Source organism: Lissotriton vulgaris, unplaced genomic scaffold (assembly GCF_964263255.1).
Source record: "Lissotriton vulgaris unplaced genomic scaffold, aLisVul1.2 SCAFFOLD_1247, whole genome shotgun sequence".
Classification (NCBI taxonomy): Eukaryota; Metazoa; Chordata; class Amphibia; order Caudata; family Salamandridae; genus Lissotriton; species Lissotriton vulgaris.
In genome coordinates, this window is record NW_028242146.1 from 675,557 (window position 1) to 695,402 (window position 19,846).

Here is a 19,846-nt window from a genome sequence, read left to right on the forward strand (position 1 = left end):
CAGGCCTCCGTGCATGACACCGCCAGGCCTCCGTGCATGACACCGCCAGGCCTCCGTGCTGCATGACACCGCCAGGCCTCCGTGCTGCATGACACCGCCAATCCTCCATGCTGCATGACACCGCCAGGCCTCCGTGCTGCATGACACCGCCAGGCCTCCGTGTTGCATGACACCGCCAGGCCTCCGTGCTGCATGACACTGCCAGGCCTCCGTGCCGCATGACACCGCCAGGCCTCCGTGCTGCATGACACCGCCATGCCTCCGTGCATGACACCGCCAGGCCTCCGTGCTGCATGATACCGCCAGGCCTCCGTGCTGCATGACACCACCAGGCCTCCGTGCTGCATGACACCGCCAGGCCTCCGTGCTGCATGACACCGCTAGGCCTCCGTGCTGCATGACACTGCCAGGCCTCCGTGCTGCATGACACCGCCAGGCCTCCGTGCTGCATGACACCGCCAGGCCTCCGTGCTGCATGACACTGCCAGGCCTCCGTGCACGAGTGCTGCATGACACCGCCATGCCTCCGTGCTGCATGACACCGCCAGGCCTCCGTGCATGACACCGCCAGGCCTCCGTGCTGCATGACACCGCCAGGCCTCCGTGCTGCATGACACCGCCAGGCCTCCGTGCTGCATTACACCACCAGGCCTCCGTGCTGCATGACACCGCCAGGCCTCCGTGCATGACACCGCCAGGCCTCCGTGCTGCATGACACCGCCAGGCCTCCGTGCATGACACCGCCAGGCCTCCGTGCTGCATGACACCACCAGGCCTCCGTGCTGCATGACACTGCCAGGCCTCCGTGCTTTATGACACCGCCAGGCCTCCGTGCTGCATGACACCGCCAGGCCTCCGTGCTGCATGACACCGCCAGGCATCCGTGCTGCATGACACCGCCAGGCCTCCGTGCTGCATGACACCGCCAGGCCTCCGTGCTGCATGACACCGCCAGGCCTCCGTGCTGCATAACACCGCCAGGCCTCCGTGCTGCATGACACCGCCAGGCCTCCGTCCATGACACCGCCAGGCCTCCGTGCTGCATGACACCGCCAGGCCTCCGTGCATGACACCGCCAGGCCTCCGTGCATGACACCGCCAGGCCTCCGTGCTGCATGACACCGCCAAGCCTCCGTGCTGCATGACACCGCCAGGCCTCCGTGCTGCATGACACCGCCAGGCCTCCGTGCTGCATGACACCGCCAGGCCTCCATGCTGCATGACACCACCAGGCCTCCGTGCATGACACCGCCAGGCCTCCGTGCTGCATGACACCGCCAGGCCTCCGTGCTGCATGACACCGCCAGGCCTCCGTGCTGCATGACACCGCCAGGCCTCCATGCTGCATGACACCGCCAGGCCTCCGTGCATGACACCGCCAGGCCTCCGTGCTGCATGACACCGCCAGGCCTCCATGCATGACACCGCCAGGCCTCCGTGCTGCATGACACTGCCAGGCCTCTGTGCTTTATGACACCGCCAGGCCTCCGTGCTGCATGACACCGCCAGGCCTCCGTGCTGCATGACACCGCCAGGCATCCGTGCTGCATGACACCGCCAGGCCTCCGTGCTGCATGACACCGCCAGGCCTCCGTGCTGCATGACACCGCCAGGCCTCCGTGCTGCATAACACCGCCAGGCCTCCGTGCTGCATGACACCGCCAGGCCTCCGTGCTGCATGACACCGCCAGGCCTCCGTGCTGCATGACACTGCCAGGCCTCCGTGCATGACACCGCCAGGCCTCCGTGCTGCATGACACCGCCAGGCCTCCGTGCTGCATGACACCGCCAGGCCTCTGTGCTGCATGACACCGCCAGGCCTCCGTGCTGCATGACACCGCCAGGCCTCCGTGCATGACACCGCCAGGCCTCCGTGCTGCGTGACACCGCCAGGCCTCCGTGCATGACACCGCCAGGCCTCAGTGCATGACACCGCCAGGCCTCCGTGCATGACATCGCCAGGCCTCCGTGCTGCATGACACCGCCAGGCCTCTGCGCTGCATGACACCGCCAGGCCTCTGTGCTGCATGACACCGCCAGGCCTCCGTGCATGACACCACCAGGCCTCCGTGCTGCATGACACCGCCAGGCCTCCGTGCTGCATGACACCGCCAGGCCTCCGTGCATGACACCGCCAGGCCTCGGTGCTGCATGACACCGCCAGGCCTCCGTGCATGACACCGCCAGGCCTCGGTGCTGCATGACACCGCCAGTTCTCGGTGCTGCATGACACCGCCAGGCCTCCGTGCTGCATGACACCGACAGGCCTCCGTGCATGACACCGCCAGGCCTCCGTGCTGCATGACACCGCCAGGCCTCCGTGCATAACACCGCCAGGCCTCCGTGCTGCATGACACCGCCAGGCCTCCGTGCTGCATGACACTGCCAGGCCTCCGTGCTTTATGACACCGCCAGGCCTCCGTGCTGCATGACACCGCCAGGCCTCCGTGCTGCATGACACCGCCAGGCATCCGTGCTGCATGACACCGCCAGGCCTCCGTGCTGCATGACACCGCCAGGCCTCCGTTCTGCATGACACTGCCAGGCCTCCGTGCTGCATAACACCGCCAGGCCTCCGTGCTGCATGACACCGCCAGGCCTCCGTCCATGACACCGCCAGGCCTCCGTGCTGCATGACACCGCCAGGCCTCCGTGCATGACACCGCCAGGCCTCCGTGCATGACACCGCCAGGCCTCCGTGCTGCATGACACCGCCAGGCCTCCGTGCTGCATGACACCGCCAAGCCTCCGTGCTGCATGACACCGCCAGGCCTCCGTGCTGCATGACACCGCCAGGCCTCCGTGCTGCATGACACCGCCAGGCCTCCATGCTGCATGACACCGCCAGGCCTCCGTGCATGACACCGCCAGGCCTCCGTGCTGCATGACACCGCCAGGCCTCCGTGCATGACACCGCCAGGCCTCCGTGCATGACACCGCCAGGCCTCGGTGCTGCATGACACCGCCAGGCCTCCGTGCTGCATGACACCGCCAGGCCTCCGTGCTGCATGACACCGACAGGACTCCGTGCTGCATGACACCGCCAGGCCTCGGTGCTGCATGACACCGCCAGGCCTCGGTGCTGCATGACACCGCCAGGCCTCCGTGCTGCATGACACCGCCAGGCCTCTGTGCTGCATGACACCGCCAGGCCTCCGTGCATGACACCGCCAGGCCTCCGTGCTGCATGACACCGCCAGGCCTCCGTGCTGCATGACACCGCCAGGCCTCCGTGCATGACACCGCCAGGCCTCGGTGCTGCATGACACCGCCAGGCCTCCGTGCATGACACCGCCAGGCCTCGGTGCTGCATGACACCGCCAGGCCTCGGTGCTGCATGACACCGCCAGGCCTCCGTGTTGCATGACACCGCCAGGCCTCCGTGCTGCATGACACCGCCAGGCCTCCGTGCTGCATGACACCGCCAGGCCTCCGTGCTGCATGATACCGCCAGGCCTCCGTGCTGCATGACACCACCAGGCCTCCGTGCTGCATGACACCGCCAGGCCTCCGTGCTGCATGACACCGCCAGGCCTCCGTGCTGCATGACACTGCCAGGCCTCCGTGCTGCATGACACCGCCAGGCCTCTGTGCTGCATGACACCGCCAGGCCTCCGTGCTGCATGACACCGCCAGGCCTCCGTGCATGAGTGCTGCATGACACCGCCATGCCTCCGTGCTGCATGACACCGCCAGGCCTCCGTGCATGACACCGCCAGGCCTCCGTGCTGCATGACACCGCCAGGCCTCCGTGCTGCATGACACCGCCAGGCCTCCGTGCTGCATGACACCACCAGGCCTCCGTGCTGCATGACACCGCCAGGCCTCCGTGCATGACACTGCCAGGCCTCCGTGCTGCATGACACCGCCAGGCCTCCGTGCATGACACCGCCAGGCCTCCGTGCTGCATGACACCACCAGGCCTCCGTGCTGCATGACACTGCCAGGCCTCCGTGCTTTATGACACCGCCAGGCCTCCGTGCTGCATGACACCGCCAGGCCTCCGTGCTGCATGACACCGCCAGGCATCCGTGCTGCATGACACCGCCAGGCCTCCGTGCTGCATGACACCGCCAGGCCTCTGTGCTGCATGACACCGCCAGGCCTCCGTGCTGCATAACACCGCCAGGCCTCCGTGCTGCATGACACCGCCAGGCCTCCGTCCATGACACCGCCAGGCCTCCGTGCTGCATGACACCGCCAGGCCTCCGTGCATGACACCGCCAGGCCTCCGTGCATGACACCGCCAGGCCTCCATGCTGCATGACACCGCCAGGCCTCCGTGCTGCATGACACCGCCAAGCCTCCGTGCTGCATGACACCGCCAGGCCTCCGTGCTGCATGACACCGCCAGGCCTCCGTGCTGCATGACACCGCCAGGCCTCTGTGCTGCATGACACCGCCAGGCCTCCGTGCTGCATGACACCGCCAGGCCTCCGTGCATGACACCGCCAGGCCTCCGTGCTGCATGACACCGCCAGGCCTCCATGCATGACACCGCCAGGCCTCCGTGCTGCATGACACCGCCAGGCCTCCGTGCTGCATGACACTGCCAGGCCTCTGTGCTTTATGACACCGCCAGGCCTCCGTGCTGCATGACACCGCCAGGACTCCGTGCTGCATGACACCGCCAGGCATCCGTGCTGCATGACACCGCCAGGCCTCCGTGCTGCATGACACCGCCAGGCCTCCGTGCTGCATGACACCGCCAGGCCTCCGTGCTGCATAACACCGCCAGGCCTCCGTGCTGCATAACACCGCCAGGCCTCCGTGCTGCATGACACCGCCAGGCCTCCGTGCTGCATGACACTGCCAGGCCTCTGTGCATGACACCGCCAGGCCTCCGTGCTGCATGACACCGCCAGGCCTCCGTGCTGCATGACACCGCCAGGCCTCTGTGCTGCATGACACCGCCAGGCCTCCGTGCTGCATGACACCGCCAGGCCTCCGTGCATGACACCGCCAGGCCTCCGTGCTGCGTGACACCGCCAGGCCTCCGTGCATGACACCGCCAGGCCTCAGTGCATGACACCGCCAGGCCTCCGTGCATGACATCGCCAGGCCTCCGTGCTGCATGACACCGCCAGGCCTCCGTGCTGCATGACACCGCCAGGCCTCCGTGCTGCATGACACCGCCAGGCCTCCGTGCTGCATGACACCGCCAGGCCTCCGTGCTGCATGACACCGCCAGGCCTCCGTGCATGAGTGCTGCATGACACCGCCAGGCCTCCGTGCTGCATGACACCGCCAGGCCTCCGTGCATGACACCGCCAGGCCTCCGTGCTGCATGACACCGCCAGGCCTCCGTGCTGCATGACACCGCCAGGCCTCCGTGCTGCATGACACCGCCAGGCCTCCGTGCATGACACCGCCAGGCCTCCGTGCTGCATGACACCGCCAGGCCTCCATGCATGACACCGCCAGGCCTCCGTGCTGCATGACACCGCCAGGCCTCCGTGCTGCATGACACTGCCAGGCCTCTGTGCTTTATGACACCGCCAGGCCTCCGTGCTGCATGACACCGCCAGGCCTCCGTGCTGCATGACACCGCCAGGCATCCGTGCTGCATGACACCGCCAGGCCTCCGTGCTGCATGACACTGCCAGGCCTCCGTGCACGAGTGCTGCATGACACCGCCATGCCTCCGTGCTGCATGACACCGCCAGGCCTCCGTGCATGACACCGCCAGGCCTCCGTGCTGCATGACACCGCCAGGCCTCCGTGCTGCATGACACCGCCAGGCCTCCGTGCTGCATTACACCACCAGGCCTCCGTGCTGCATGACACCGCCAGGCCTCCGTGCATGACACCGCCAGGCCTCCGTGCTGCATGACACCGCCAGGCCTCCGTGCATGACACCGCCAGGCCTCCGTGCTGCATGACACCACCAGGCCTCCGTGCTGCATGACACTGCCAGGCCTCCGTGCTTTATGACACCGCCAGGCCTCCGTGCTGCATGACACCGCCAGGCCTCCGTGCTGCATGACACCGCCAGGCATCCGTGCTGCATGACACCGCCAGGCCTCCGTGCTGCATGACACTGCCAGGCCTCCATGCTGCATGACACCGCCAGGCCTCCATGCATGACACCGCCAGGCCTCAGTGCTGCATGACACCGCCAGGCCTCCGTGCTGCATGACACCGCCAGGCCTCCGTGCTGCATGACACCGCCAGGCCTCCGTGCTGCATGACACTGCCAGGCCTCCGTGCTGCATGACACCGCCAGGCCTCCGTGCTGCATGACACCGCCAGGCCTCCGTGCTGCATGACACTGCCAGGCCTCCGTGCTGCATGACACCGCCAGGCCTCCGTGCTGCATGACACCGCCAGGCCTCCGTGTATGACACCGCCAGGCCTCCGTGCTGCATGACACCGCCAGGCCTTCGTGCTGCATGACACCGCCAGGCCTCCGTGCATGACACCGCCAGGCCTCCGCATGACACGCCAGGCCTCCGTGCATGACACCGCCAGGCCTCCGTGCTGCATGACACCGCCAGGCATCCGTGCATGACACCGCCAGGCCTCCGTGCTGCATGACACTGCCAGGCCTCCGTGCTGCATGACACCGCCAGGCCTCCATGCATGACACCGCCAGGCCTCAGTGCTGCATGACACCGCCAGGCCTCCGTGCTGCATGACACCGCCAGGCCTCCGTGCTGCATGACACCGCCAGGCCTCCGTGCTGCATGACACTGCCAGGCCTCCGTGCTGCATGACACCGCCAGGCCTCCGTGCTGCATGACACCGCCAGGCCTCCGTGCTGCATGACACTGCCAGGCCTCCGTGCTGCATGACACTGCCAGGCCTCCGTGCTGCATGACACCGCCAGGCCTCCGTGTATGACACCGCCAGGCCTCCGTGCTGCATGACACCGCCAGGCCTTCGTGCTGCATGACACCGCCAGGCCTCCGTGCATGACACCGCCAGGCCTCCGCATGACACGCCAGGCCTCCGTGCATGACACCGCCAGGCCTCCGTGCTGCATGACACCGCCAGGCATCCGTGCATGACACCGCCAGGCCTCCGTGCTGCATGACACTGCCAGGCCTCCGTGCTGCATGACACTGCCAGGCCTCCATGCATGACACCGCCAGGCCTCAGTGCTGCATGACACCGCCAGGCCTCCGTGCTGCATGACACCGCCAGGCCTCCGTGCTGCATGACACCGCCAGGCCTCCGTGCTGCATGACACTGCCAGGCCTCCGTGCATGACACCGCCAGGCCTCCGTGCTGCATGACACCGCCAGGCCTCCGTGCTGCATGACACCGCCAGGCCTCCGTGCTGCATGACACCGCCAGGCCTCCGTGTTGCATGACACTGGCAGGCCTCCGTGCTGCATGACACCGCCAGGCCTCAGTGTTGCATGACACCGCCAGGCCTCCATGCTGCATGACACCGCCAGGCCTCCGTGTATGACACCGCCAGGCCTCCGTGCTGCATGACACCGCCAGGCCTCCGTGCTGCATGACACCGCCAGGCCTCCGTGCATGACACCGCCAGGTCTCCGTGCTGCATGACACCGCCAGGCCTCCGTGCTGCATGACACTGCCAGGCCTCCGTGCATGACACCGCCAGGCCTCCGTGCTGCATGACACCGCCAGGCCTCTGTGCTGCATGACACCGCCAGGCCTCAGTGTTGCATGACACCGCCAGGCCTCCGTGCTGCATGACACCGCCAGGCCTCCGTGCTGCATGACACCGCCAGGCCTCCGTGTATGACACCGCCAGGCCTCCGTGCTGCATGACACCGCCAGGCCTCCGTGCTGCATGACACCGCCAGGCCTCCGTGCTGCATGACACCGCCAGGCCTCCGTGCTGCATGACACCGCCAGGCCTCCGTGCATGACACCGCCAGGCCTCCGTGCTGCATGACACCGCCAGGCCTCCGTGCTGCATGACACCGCCAGGCCTCCGTGCATGACACCGCCAGGCCTCCGTGCTGCATGACACCGCCAGGCCTCCGTGTTGCATGACACCGCCAGGCCTCCGTGCATGACACCGCCAGGCCTCCGTGCTGCATGACACCGCCAGGCCTCCGTGCTGCATGACACCGACATGCCTCCGTGCTGCATGACACCGACATGCCTCCGTGCTGCATGACACCGCCATGCCTCCGTGCTGCATGACACCGCCAGGCCTCCGTGCATGACACTGCCAGGCCTCCGTGCTGCATGACACCACCAGGCCTCCATGCATGACACCGCCAGGCCTCAGTGCTGCATGACACCGCCAGGCCTCCGTGCTGCATGACACCGCCATGCCTCCGTGCTGCATGACACCGCCAGGCCTCAGTGTTGCATGACACCGCCAGGCCTCCATGCTGCATGACACCGCCAGGCCTCTGTGTATGACACCGCCAGGCCTCCGTGCTGCATGACACCGCCAGGCCTCCGTGCATGACACTGCCAGGCCTCCGTGCATGACACCGCCAGGCCTCCGTGCTGCATGACACCGCCAGGCCTCCGTGCTGCATGACACTGCCAGGCCTCCGTGCTGCATGACACCGCCAGGCCTCCGTGCTGCATGACACCGCCAGGCCTCCGTGCTGCATGACACCGCCAGGCCTCCGTGCTGCATGACACTGCCAGGCCTCCGTGCTGCATGACACCGCCAGGCCTCCGTGCTGCATGACACCGCCAGGCTTCCGTGCTGCATGACACTGCCAGGCCTCCGTGCTGCATGACACCGCCAGGCCTCCGTGCTGCATGACACCGCCAGGCCTCCGTGTATGACACCGCCAGGCCTCCGTGCTGCATGACACCGCCAGGCCTTCGTGCTGCATGACACCGCCAGGCCTCCGTGCAGGACACCGCCAGGCCTCCGCATGACACGCCAGGCCTCCGTGCATGACACCGCCAGGCCTCCGTGCTGCATGACACCGCCAGGCATCCGTGCATGACACCGCCAGGCCTCCGTGCTGCATGACACTGCCAGGCCTCCGTGCTGCATGACACCGCCAGGCCTCCATGCATGACACCGCCAGGCCTCAGTGCTGCATGACACCGCCAGGCCTCCGTGCTGCATGACACCGCCAGGCCTCCGTGCTGCATGACACCGCCAGGCCTCCGTGCTGCATGACACTGCCAGGCCTCCGTGCATGACACCGCCAGGCCTCCGTGCTGCATGACACCGCCAGGCCTCCGTGCTGCATGACACCGCCAGGCCTCCGTGCTGCATGACACCGCCAGGCCTCCGTGTTGCATGACACTGGCAGGCCTCCGTGCTGCATGACACCGCCAGGCCTCAGTGTTGCATGACACCGCCAGGCCTCCATGCTGCATGACACCGCCAGGCCTCCGTGTATGACACCGCCAGGCCTCCGTGCTGCATGACACCGCCAGGCCTCCGTGCTGCATGACACCGCCAGGCCTCCGTGCATGACACCGCCAGGTCTCCGTGCTGCATGACACCGCCAGGCCTCCGTGCTGCATGACACTGCCAGGCCTCCGTGCATGACACCGCCAGGCCTCCGTGCTGCATGACACCGCCAGGCCTCTGTGCTGCATGACACCGCCAGGCCTCAGTGTTGCATGACACCGCCAGGCCTCCGTGCTGCATGACACCGCCAGGCCTCCGTGCTGCATGACACCGCCAGGCCTCCGTGTATGACACCGCCAGGCCTCCGTGCTGCATGACACCGCCAGGCCTCCGTGCTGCATGACACCGCCAGGCCTCCGTGCTGCATGACACCGCCAGGCCTCCGTGCTGCATGACACCGCCAGGCCTCCGTGCATGACACCGCCAGGCCTCCGTGCTGCATGACACCGCCAGGCCTCCGTGCTGCATGACACCGCCAGGCCTCCGTGCATGACACCGCCAGGCCTCCGTGCTGCATGACACCGCCAGGCCTCCGTGTTGCATGACACCGCCAGGCCTCCGTGCATGACACCGCCAGGCCTCCGTGCTGCATGACACCGCCAGGCCTCCGTGCTGCATGACACCGACATGCCTCCGTGCTGCATGACACCGACATGCCTCCGTGCTGCATGACACCGCCATGCCTCCGTGCTGCATGACACCGCCAGGCCTCCGTGCATGACACTGCCAGGCCTCCGTGCATGACACCGCCAGGCCTCCGTGCTGCATGACACCGCCAGGCCTCCGTGCTGCATGACACCGCCAGGCCTCCGTGCTGCATGACACCGCCAGGCCTCCGTGCATGACACCGCGAGGCCTCCGTGCTGCATGACACCGCCAGGCCTCCGTGCATGACACCGCCAGGCCTCTGTGCTGCATGACACCGCCAGGCCTCCGTGCTGCATGACACCGCCAGGCCTCAGTGCTGCATGACACCGCCAGGCCTCCATGCATGACACCGCCAGGCCTCCGTGCATGACACCGCCAGGCCTCCGTGCTGCATGACACCGCCAGGCCTCCGTGCATGACACCGCCAGGCCTCCGTGCTGCATGACACCGCCAGGCCTCCGTGCTGCATGACACCGCCAGGCCTCCGTGCTGCATGACACTGCCAGGCCTCCGTGCTGCATGACACCGCCAGGCCTCCGTGCTGCATGACACCGCCAGGCCTCCGTGCTGCATGACACCGCCAGGCCTCCGTGCTGCATGACACTGCCAGGCCTCCGTGCTGCATGACACCGCCAGGCCTCCGTGCTGCATGACACCGCCAGGCTTCCGTGCTGCATGACACTGCCAGGCCTCCGTGCTGCATGACACCGCCAGGCCTCCGTGCTGCATGACACCGCCAGGCCTCCGTGTATGACACCGCCAGGCCTCCGTGCTGCATGACACCGCCAGGCCTTCGTGCTGCATGACACCGCCAGGCCTCCGTGCAGGACACCGCCAGGCCTCCGCATGACACGCCAGGCCTCCGTGCATGACACCGCCAGGCCTCCGTGCTGCATGACACCGCCAGGCATCCGTGCATGACACCGCCAGGCCTCCGTGCTGCATGACACTGCCAGGCCTCCGTGCTGCATGACACCGCCAGGCCTCCATGCATGACACCGCCAGGCCTCAGTGCTGCATGACACCGCCAGGCCTCCGTGCTGCATGACACCGCCAGGCCTCCGTGCTGCATGACACCGCCAGGCCTCCGTGCTGCATGACACTGCCAGGCCTCCGTGCATGACACCGCCAGGCCTCCGTGCTGCATGACACCGCCAGGCCTCCGTGCTGCATGACACCGCCAGGCCTCCGTGCTGCATGACACCGCCAGGCCTCCGTGTTGCATGACACTGGCAGGCCTCCGTGCTGCATGACACCGCCAGGCCTCAGTGTTGCATGACACCGCCAGGCCTCCATGCTGCATGACACCGCCAGGCCTCCGTGTATGACACCGCCAGGCCTCCGTGCTGCATGACACCGCCAGGCCTCCGTGCTGCATGACACCGCCAGGCCTCCGTGCATGACACCGCCAGGTCTCCGTGCTGCATGACACCGCCAGGCCTCCGTGCTGCATGACACTGCCAGGCCTCCGTGCATGACACCGCCAGGCCTCCGTGCTGCATGACACCGCCAGGCCTCTGTGCTGCATGACACCGCCAGGCCTCAGTGTTGCATGACACCGCCAGGCCTCCGTGCTGCATGACACCGCCAGGCCTCCGTGCTGCATGACACCGCCAGGCCTCCGTGTATGACACCGCCAGGCCTCCGTGCTGCATGACACCGCCAGGCCTCCGTGCTGCATGACACCGCCAGGCCTCCGTGCTGCATGACACCGCCAGGCCTCCGTGCATGACACCGCCAGGCCTCCGTGCTGCATGACACCGCCAGGCCTCCGTGCTGCATGACACCGCCAGGCCTCCGTGCATGACACCGCCAGGCCTCCGTGCTGCATGACACCGCCAGGCCTCCGTGTTGCATGACACCGCCAGGCCTCCGTGCATGACACCGCCAGGCCTCCGTGCTGCATGACACCGCCAGGCCTCCGTGCTGCATGACACCGACATGCCTCCGTGCTGCATGACACCGACATGCCTCCGTGCTGCATGACACCGCCATGCCTCCGTGCTGCATGACACCGCCAGGCCTCCGTGCATGACACTGCCAGGCCTCCGTGCATGACACCGCCAGGCCTCCGTGCTGCATGACACCGCCAGGCCTCCGTGCTGCATGACACCGCCAGGCCTCCGTGCTGCATGACACCGCCAGGCCTCCGTGCATGACACCGCGAGGCCTCCGTGCTGCATGACACCGCCAGGCCTCCGTGCATGACACCGCCAGGCCTCTGTGCTGCATGACACCGCCAGGCCTCCGTGCTGCATGACACCGCCAGGCCTCAGTGCTGCATGACACCGCCAGGCCTCCATGCATGACACCGCCAGGCCTCCGTGCATGACACCGCCAGGCCTCCGTGCTGCATGACACCGCCAGGCCTCCGTGCATGACACCGCCAGGCCTCCGTGCTGCATGACACCGCCAGGCCTCCGTGGTGCATGACACCGCCAGGCCTCCGTGCATGACACCGCCAGGCCTCCGTGCTGCATGACACCTCCAGGCCTCCGTGCTGCTTGACACCGCCAGGCCTCCGTGCTGCATGACACCGCCAGGCCTCTGTGCTGCATGACACCGCCAGGCCTCCGTGCATGACACCGCCAGGCCTCCGTGCTGCATGACACCGCCAGGCCTCCGTGTATGACACCGCCAGGCCTCCGTGCTGCATGACACCGCCAGGCCTTCGTGCTGCATGACACCGCCAGGCCTCCATGCATGACACCGCCAGGCCTCCGCATGACACGCCAGGCCTCTGTGCTGCATGACACCGCCAGGCCTCCGTGCTGCATGACACCGCCAGGCCTCCGTGCTGCATGACACCGCCAGGCCTCCATGCATGACACCGCCAGGCCTCCGTGCATGACACCGCCAGGCCTCCGTGCTGCATGACACCGCCAGGCCTCAGTGCATGACACCGCCAGGCCTCCGTGCTGCATGACACCGCCAGGCCTCCGTGCATGACACCGCCAGGCCTCCGTGCTGCATGACACCACCAGGCCTCCGTGCTGCATGACACTGCCAGGCCTCCGTGCTTTATGACACCGCCAGGCCTCCGTGCTGCATGACACCGCCAGGCCTCCGTGCTGCATGACACCGCCAGGCATCCGTGCTGCATGACACCGCCAGGCCTCCGTGCTGCATGACACTGCCAGGCCTCCATGCTGCATGACACCGCCAGGCCTCCATGCATGACACCGCCAGGCCTCAGTGCTGCATGACACCGCCAGGCCTCCGTGCTGCATGACACCGCCAGGCCTCCGTGCTGCATGACACCGCCAGGCCTCCGTGCTGCATGACACTGCCAGGCCTCCGTGCTGCATGACACCGCCAGGCCTCCGTGCTGCATGACACCGCCAGGCCTCCGTGCTGCATGACACTGCCAGGCCTCCGTGCTGCATGACACCGCCAGGCCTCCGTGCTGCATGACACCGCCAGGCCTCCGTGTATGACACCGCCAGGCCTCCGTGCTGCATGACACCGCCAGGCCTTCGTGCTGCATGACACCGCCAGGCCTCCGTGCATGACACCGCCAGGCCTCCGCATGACACGCCAGGCCTCCGTGCATGACACCGCCAGGCCTCCGTGCTGCATGACACCGCCAGGCATCCGTGCATGACACCGCCAGGCCTCCGTGCTGCATGACACTGCCAGGCCTCCGTGCTGCATGACACCGCCAGGCCTCCATGCATGACACCGCCAGGCCTCAGTGCTGCATGACACCGCCAGGCCTCCGTGCTGCATGACACCGCCAGGCCTCCGTGCTGCATGACACCGCCAGGCCTCCGTGCTGCATGACACTGCCAGGCCTCCGTGCTGCATGACACCGCCAGGCCTCCGTGCTGCATGACACCGCCAGGCCTCCGTGCTGCATGACACTGCCAGGCCTCCGTGCTGCATGACACTGCCAGGCCTCCGTGCTGCATGACACCGCCAGGCCTCCGTGTATGACACCGCCAGGCCTCCGTGCTGCATGACACCGCCAGGCCTTCGTGCTGCATGACACCGCCAGGCCTCCGTGCATGACACCGCCAGGCCTCCGCATGACACGCCAGGCCTCCGTGCATGACACCGCCAGGCCTCCGTGCTGCATGACACCGCCAGGCATCCGTGCATGACACCGCCAGGCCTCCGTGCTGCATGACACTGCCAGGCCTCCGTGCTGCATGACACCGCCAGGCCTCCATGCATGACACCGCCAGGCCTCAGTGCTGCATGACACCGCCAGGCCTCCGTGCTGCATGACACCGCCAGGCCTCCGTGCTGCATGACACCGCCAGGCCTCCGTGCTGCATGACACTGCCAGGCCTCCGTGCATGACACCGCCAGGCCTCCGTGCTGCATGACACCGCCAGGCCTCCGTGCTGCATGACACCGCCAGGCCTCCGTGCTGCATGACACCGCCAGGCCTCCGTGTTGCATGACACTGGCAGGCCTCCGTGCTGCATGACACCGCCAGGCCTCAGTGTTGCATGACACCGCCAGGCCTCCATGCTGCATGACACCGCCAGGCCTCCGTGTATGACACCGCCAGGCCTCCGTGCTGCATGACACCGCCAGGCCTCCGTGCTGCATGACACCGCCAGGCCTCCGTGCATGACACCGCCAGGTCTCCGTGCTGCATGACACCGCCAGGCCTCCGTGCTGCATGACACTGCCAGGCCTCCGTGCATGACACCGCCAGGCCTCCGTGCTGCATGACACCGCCAGGCCTCTGTGCTGCATGACACCGCCAGGCCTCAGTGTTGCATGACACCGCCAGGCCTCCGTGCTGCATGACACCGCCAGGCCTCCGTGCTGCATGACACCGCCAGGCCTCCGTGTATGACACCGCCAGGCCTCCGTGCTGCATGACACCGCCAGGCCTCCGTGCTGCATGACACCGCCAGGCCTCCGTGCTGCATGACACCGCCAGGCCTCCGTGCTGCATGACACCGCCAGGCCTCCGTGCATGACACCGCCAGGCCTCCGTGCTGCATGACACCGCCAGGCCTCCGTGCTGCATGACACCGCCAGGCCTCCGTGCATGACACCGCCAGGCCTCCGTGCTGCATGACACCGCCAGGCCTCCGTGTTGCATGACACCGCCAGGCCTCCGTGCATGACACCGCCAGGCCTCCGTGCTGCATGACACCGCCAGGCCTCCGTGCTGCATGACACCGACATGCCTCCGTGCTGCATGACACCGACATGCCTCCGTGCTGCATGACACCGCCATGCCTCCGTGCTGCATGACACCGCCAGGCCTCCGTGCATGACACTGCCAGGCCTCCGTGCTGCATGACACCACCAGGCCTCCATGCATGACACCGCCAGGCCTCAGTGCTGCATGACACCGCCAGGCCTCCGTGCTGCATGACACCGCCATGCCTCCGTGCTGCATGACACCGCCAGGCCTCAGTGTTGCATGACACCGCCAGGCCTCCATGCTGCATGACACCGCCAGGCCTCTGTGTATGACACCGCCAGGCCTCCGTGCTGCATGACACCGCCAGGCCTCCGTGCATGACACTGCCAGGCCTCCGTGCATGACACCGCCAGGCCTCCGTGCTGCATGACACCGCCAGGCCTCCGTGCTGCATGACACTGCCAGGCCTCCGTGCTGCATGACACCGCCAGGCCTCCGTGCTGCATGACACCGCCAGGCCTCCGTGCTGCATGACACCGCCAGGCCTCCGTGCTGCATGACACTGCCAGGCCTCCGTGCTGCATGACACCGCCAGGCCTCCGTGCTGCATGACACCGCCAGGCTTCCGTGCTGCATGACACTGCCAGGCCTCCGTGCTGCATGACACCGCCAGGCCTCCGTGCTGCATGACACCGCCAGGCCTCCGTGTATGACACCGCCAGGCCTCCGTGCTGCATGACACCGCCAGGCCTTCGTGCTGCATGACACCGCCAGGCCTCCGTGCAGGACACCGCCAGGCCTCCGCATGACACGCCAGGCCTCCGTGCATGACACCGCCAGGCCTCCGTGCTGCATGACACCGCCAGGCATCCGTGCATGACACCGCCAGGCCTCCGTGCTGCATGACACTGCCAGGCCTCCGTGCTGCATGACACCGCCAGGCCTCCATGCATGACACCGCCAGGCCTCAGTGCTGCATGACACCGCCAGGCCTCCGTGCTGCATGACACCGCCAGGCCTCCGTGCTGCATGACACCGCCAGGCCTCCGTGCTGCATGACACTGCCAGGCCTCCGTGCATGACACCGCCAGGCCTCCGTGCTGCATGACACCGCCAGGCCTCCGTGCTGCATGACACCGCCAGGCCTCCGTGCTGCATGACACCGCCAGGCCTCCGTGTTGCATGACACTGGCAGGCCTCCGTGCTGCATGACACCGCCAGGCCTCAGTGTTGCATGACACCGCCAGGCCTCCATGCTGCATGACACCGCCAGGCCTCCGTGTATGACACCGCCAGGCCTCCGTGCTGCATGACACCGCCAGGCCTCCGTGCTGCATGACACCGCCAGGCCTCCGTGCATGACACCGCCAGGTCTCCGTGCTGCATGACACCGCCAGGCCTCCGTGCTGCATGACACTGCCAGGCCTCCGTGCATGACACCGCCAGGCCTCCGTGCTGCATGACACCGCCAGGCCTCTGTGCTGCATGACACCGCCAGGCCTCAGTGTTGCATGACACCGCCAGGCCTCCGTGCTGCATGACACCGCCAGGCCTCCGTGCTGCATGACACCGCCAGGCCTCCGTGTATGACACCGCCAGGCCTCCGTGCTGCATGACACCGCCAGGCCTCCGTGCTGCATGACACCGCCAGGCCTCCGTGCTGCATGACACCGCCAGGCCTCCGTGCTGCATGACACCGCCAGGCCTCCGTGCATGACACCGCCAGGCCTCCGTGCTGCATGACACCGCCAGGCCTCCGTGCTGCATGACACCGCCAGGCCTCCGTGCATGACACCGCCAGGCCTCCGTGCTGCATGACACCGCCAGGCCTCCGTGTTGCATGACACCGCCAGGCCTCCGTGCATGACACCGCCAGGCCTCCGTGCTGCATGACACCGCCAGGCCTCCGTGCTGCATGACACCGACATGCCTCCATGCTGCATGACACCGACATGCCTCCGTGCTGCATGACACCGCCATGCCTCCGTGCTGCATGACACCGCCAGGCCTCCGTGCATGACACTGCCAGGCCTCCGTGCATGACACCGCCAGGCCTCCGTGCTGCATGACACCGCCAGGCCTCCGTGCTGCATGACACCGCCAGGCCTCCGTGCTGCATGACACCGCCAGGCCTCCGTGCATGACACCGCGAGGCCTCCGTGCTGCATGACACCGCCAGGCCTCCGTGCATGACACCGCCAGGCCTCTGTGCTGCATGACACCGCCAGGCCTCCGTGCTGCATGACACCGCCAGGCCTCAGTGCTGCATGACACCGCCAGGCCTCCATGCATGACACCGCCAGGCCTCCGTGCATGACACCGCCAGGCCTCCGTGCTGCATGACACCGCCAGGCCTCCGTGCATGACACCGCCAGGCCTCCGTGCTGCATGACACCGCCAGGCCTCCGTGGTGCATGACACCGCCAGGCCTCCGTGCATGACACCGCCAGGCCTCCGTGCTGCATGACACCTCCAGGCCTCCGTGCTGCTTGACACCGCCAGGCCTCCGTGCTGCATGACACCGCCAGGCCTCTGTGCTGCATGACACCGCCAGGCCTCCGTGCATGACACCGCCAGGCCTCCGTGCTGCATGACACCGCCAGGCCTCCGTGTATGACACCGCCAGGCCTCCGTGCTGCATGACACCGCCAGGCCTTCGTGCTGCATGACACCGCCAGGCCTCCATGCATGACACCGCCAGGCCTCCGCATGACACGCCAGGCCTCTGTGCTGCATGACACCGCCAGGCCTCCGTGCTGCATGACACCGCCAGGCCTCCGTGCTGCATGACACCGCCAGGCCTCCATGCATGACACCGCCAGGCCTCCGTGCATGACACCGCCAGGCCTCCGTGCTGCATGACACCGCCAGGCCTCAGTGCATGACACCGCCAGGCCTCCGTGCTGCATGACACCGCCAGGCCTCCGTGGTGCATGACACCGCCAGGCCTCCGTGCATGACACCGCCAGGCCTCCGTGCTGCATGACACCTCCAGGCCTCCGTGCTGCTTGACACCGCCAGGCCTCCGTGCTGCATGACACCGCCAGGCCTCTGTGCTGCATGACACCGCCAGGCCTCCGTGCATGACACCGCCAGGCCTCCGTGCTGCATGACACCGCCAGGCCTCCGTGTATGACACCGCCAGGCCTCCGTGCTGCATGACACCGCCAGGCCTTCGTGCTGCATGACACCGCCAGGCCTCCGTGCATGACACCGCCAAGCCTCCGCATGACACGCCAGGCCTCCGTGCATGACACTGCCAGGCCTCCGTGCTGCATGACACCGCCAGGCATCCGTGCATGACACCGCCAGGCCTCCGTGCTGCATGACACCGCCAGGCCTCCGTGCTGCATGACACCGCCAGGCCTCCATGCATGACACCGCCAGGCCTCAGTGCTGCATGACACCGCCAGGCCTCCGTGCTGCATGACACCGCCATGCCTCCGTGCTGCATGACACCGCCAGGCCTCCGTGCTGCATGACACTGCCAGGCCTCCGTGCATGACACCGCCAGGCCTCCGTGCTGCATGACACCGCCAGGCCTCCGTGCTGCATGACACCGCCAGGCCTCCGTGCATGACACCTCCAGGCCTCCGTGCTGCATGACACCGCCAGGCCTCCGTGCTGCATGACACCGCCAGGCCTCCGTGCATGACACCGCCAGGCCTCCGTGCTGCATGACACCGCCAGGCCTCCGTGCTGCATGACACCGCCAGGCCTCCGTGCTGCATGACACCGCCAGGCCTCAGTGTTGCATGACACCGCCAGGCCTCCATGCTGCATGACACTGCCAGGCCTCCGTGCTGCATGACACCGCCAGGCCTCCGTGCTGCATGACACCGCCAGGCCTCCGTGCATGACACCGCCAGGCCTCCGTGCTGCATGACACCGCCAGGCCTCCGTGCATGACACCGCCAGGCCTCCGTGCTGCATGACACCGCCAGGCCTCCGTGTATGACACCGCCAGGCCTCCGTGCTGCATGACACCGCCAGGCCTTCGTGCTGCATGACACCGCCAGGCCTCCGTGCATGACACCGCCAGGCCTCCGCATGACACGCCAGGCCTCCGTGCATGACACTGCCAGGCCTCCGTGCTGCATGACACCGCCAGGCATCCGTGCATGACACCGCCAGGCCTCCGTGCTGCATGACACCGCCAGGCCTCCGTGCTGCATGACACCGCCAGGCCTCCATGCATGACACCGCCAGGCCTCAGTGCTGCATGACACCGCCAGGCCTCCGTGCTGCATGACACCGCCATGCCTCCGTGCTGCATGACACCGCCAGGCCTCCGTGCTGCATGACACTGCCAGGCCTCCGTGCATGACACCGCCAGGCCTCCGTGCTGCATGACACCGCCAGGCCTCCGTGCTGCATGACACCGCCAGGCCTCCGTGCATGACACCTCCAGGCCTCCGTGCTGCATGACACCGCCAGGCCTCCGTGCTGCATGACACTGCCAGGCCTCCGTGCATGACACCGCCAGGCCTCCGTGCTGCATGACACCGCCAGGCCTCCGTGCTGCATGACACCGCCAGGCCTCCGTGCATGACACCCCCAGGCCTCCGTGTTGCATGACACCGCCAGGCCTCCATGCTGCATGACACCGCCAGGCCTCCGTGCATGACACCGCCAGGCCTCCGTGCTGCATGACACCGCCAGGCCTCCGTGCTGCTTGACAACGCCAGGCCTCCGTGCTGCATGACACCGCCAGGCCTCTGTGCTGCATGACACCGCCAGGCCTCCGTGCATGACACCGCCAGGCC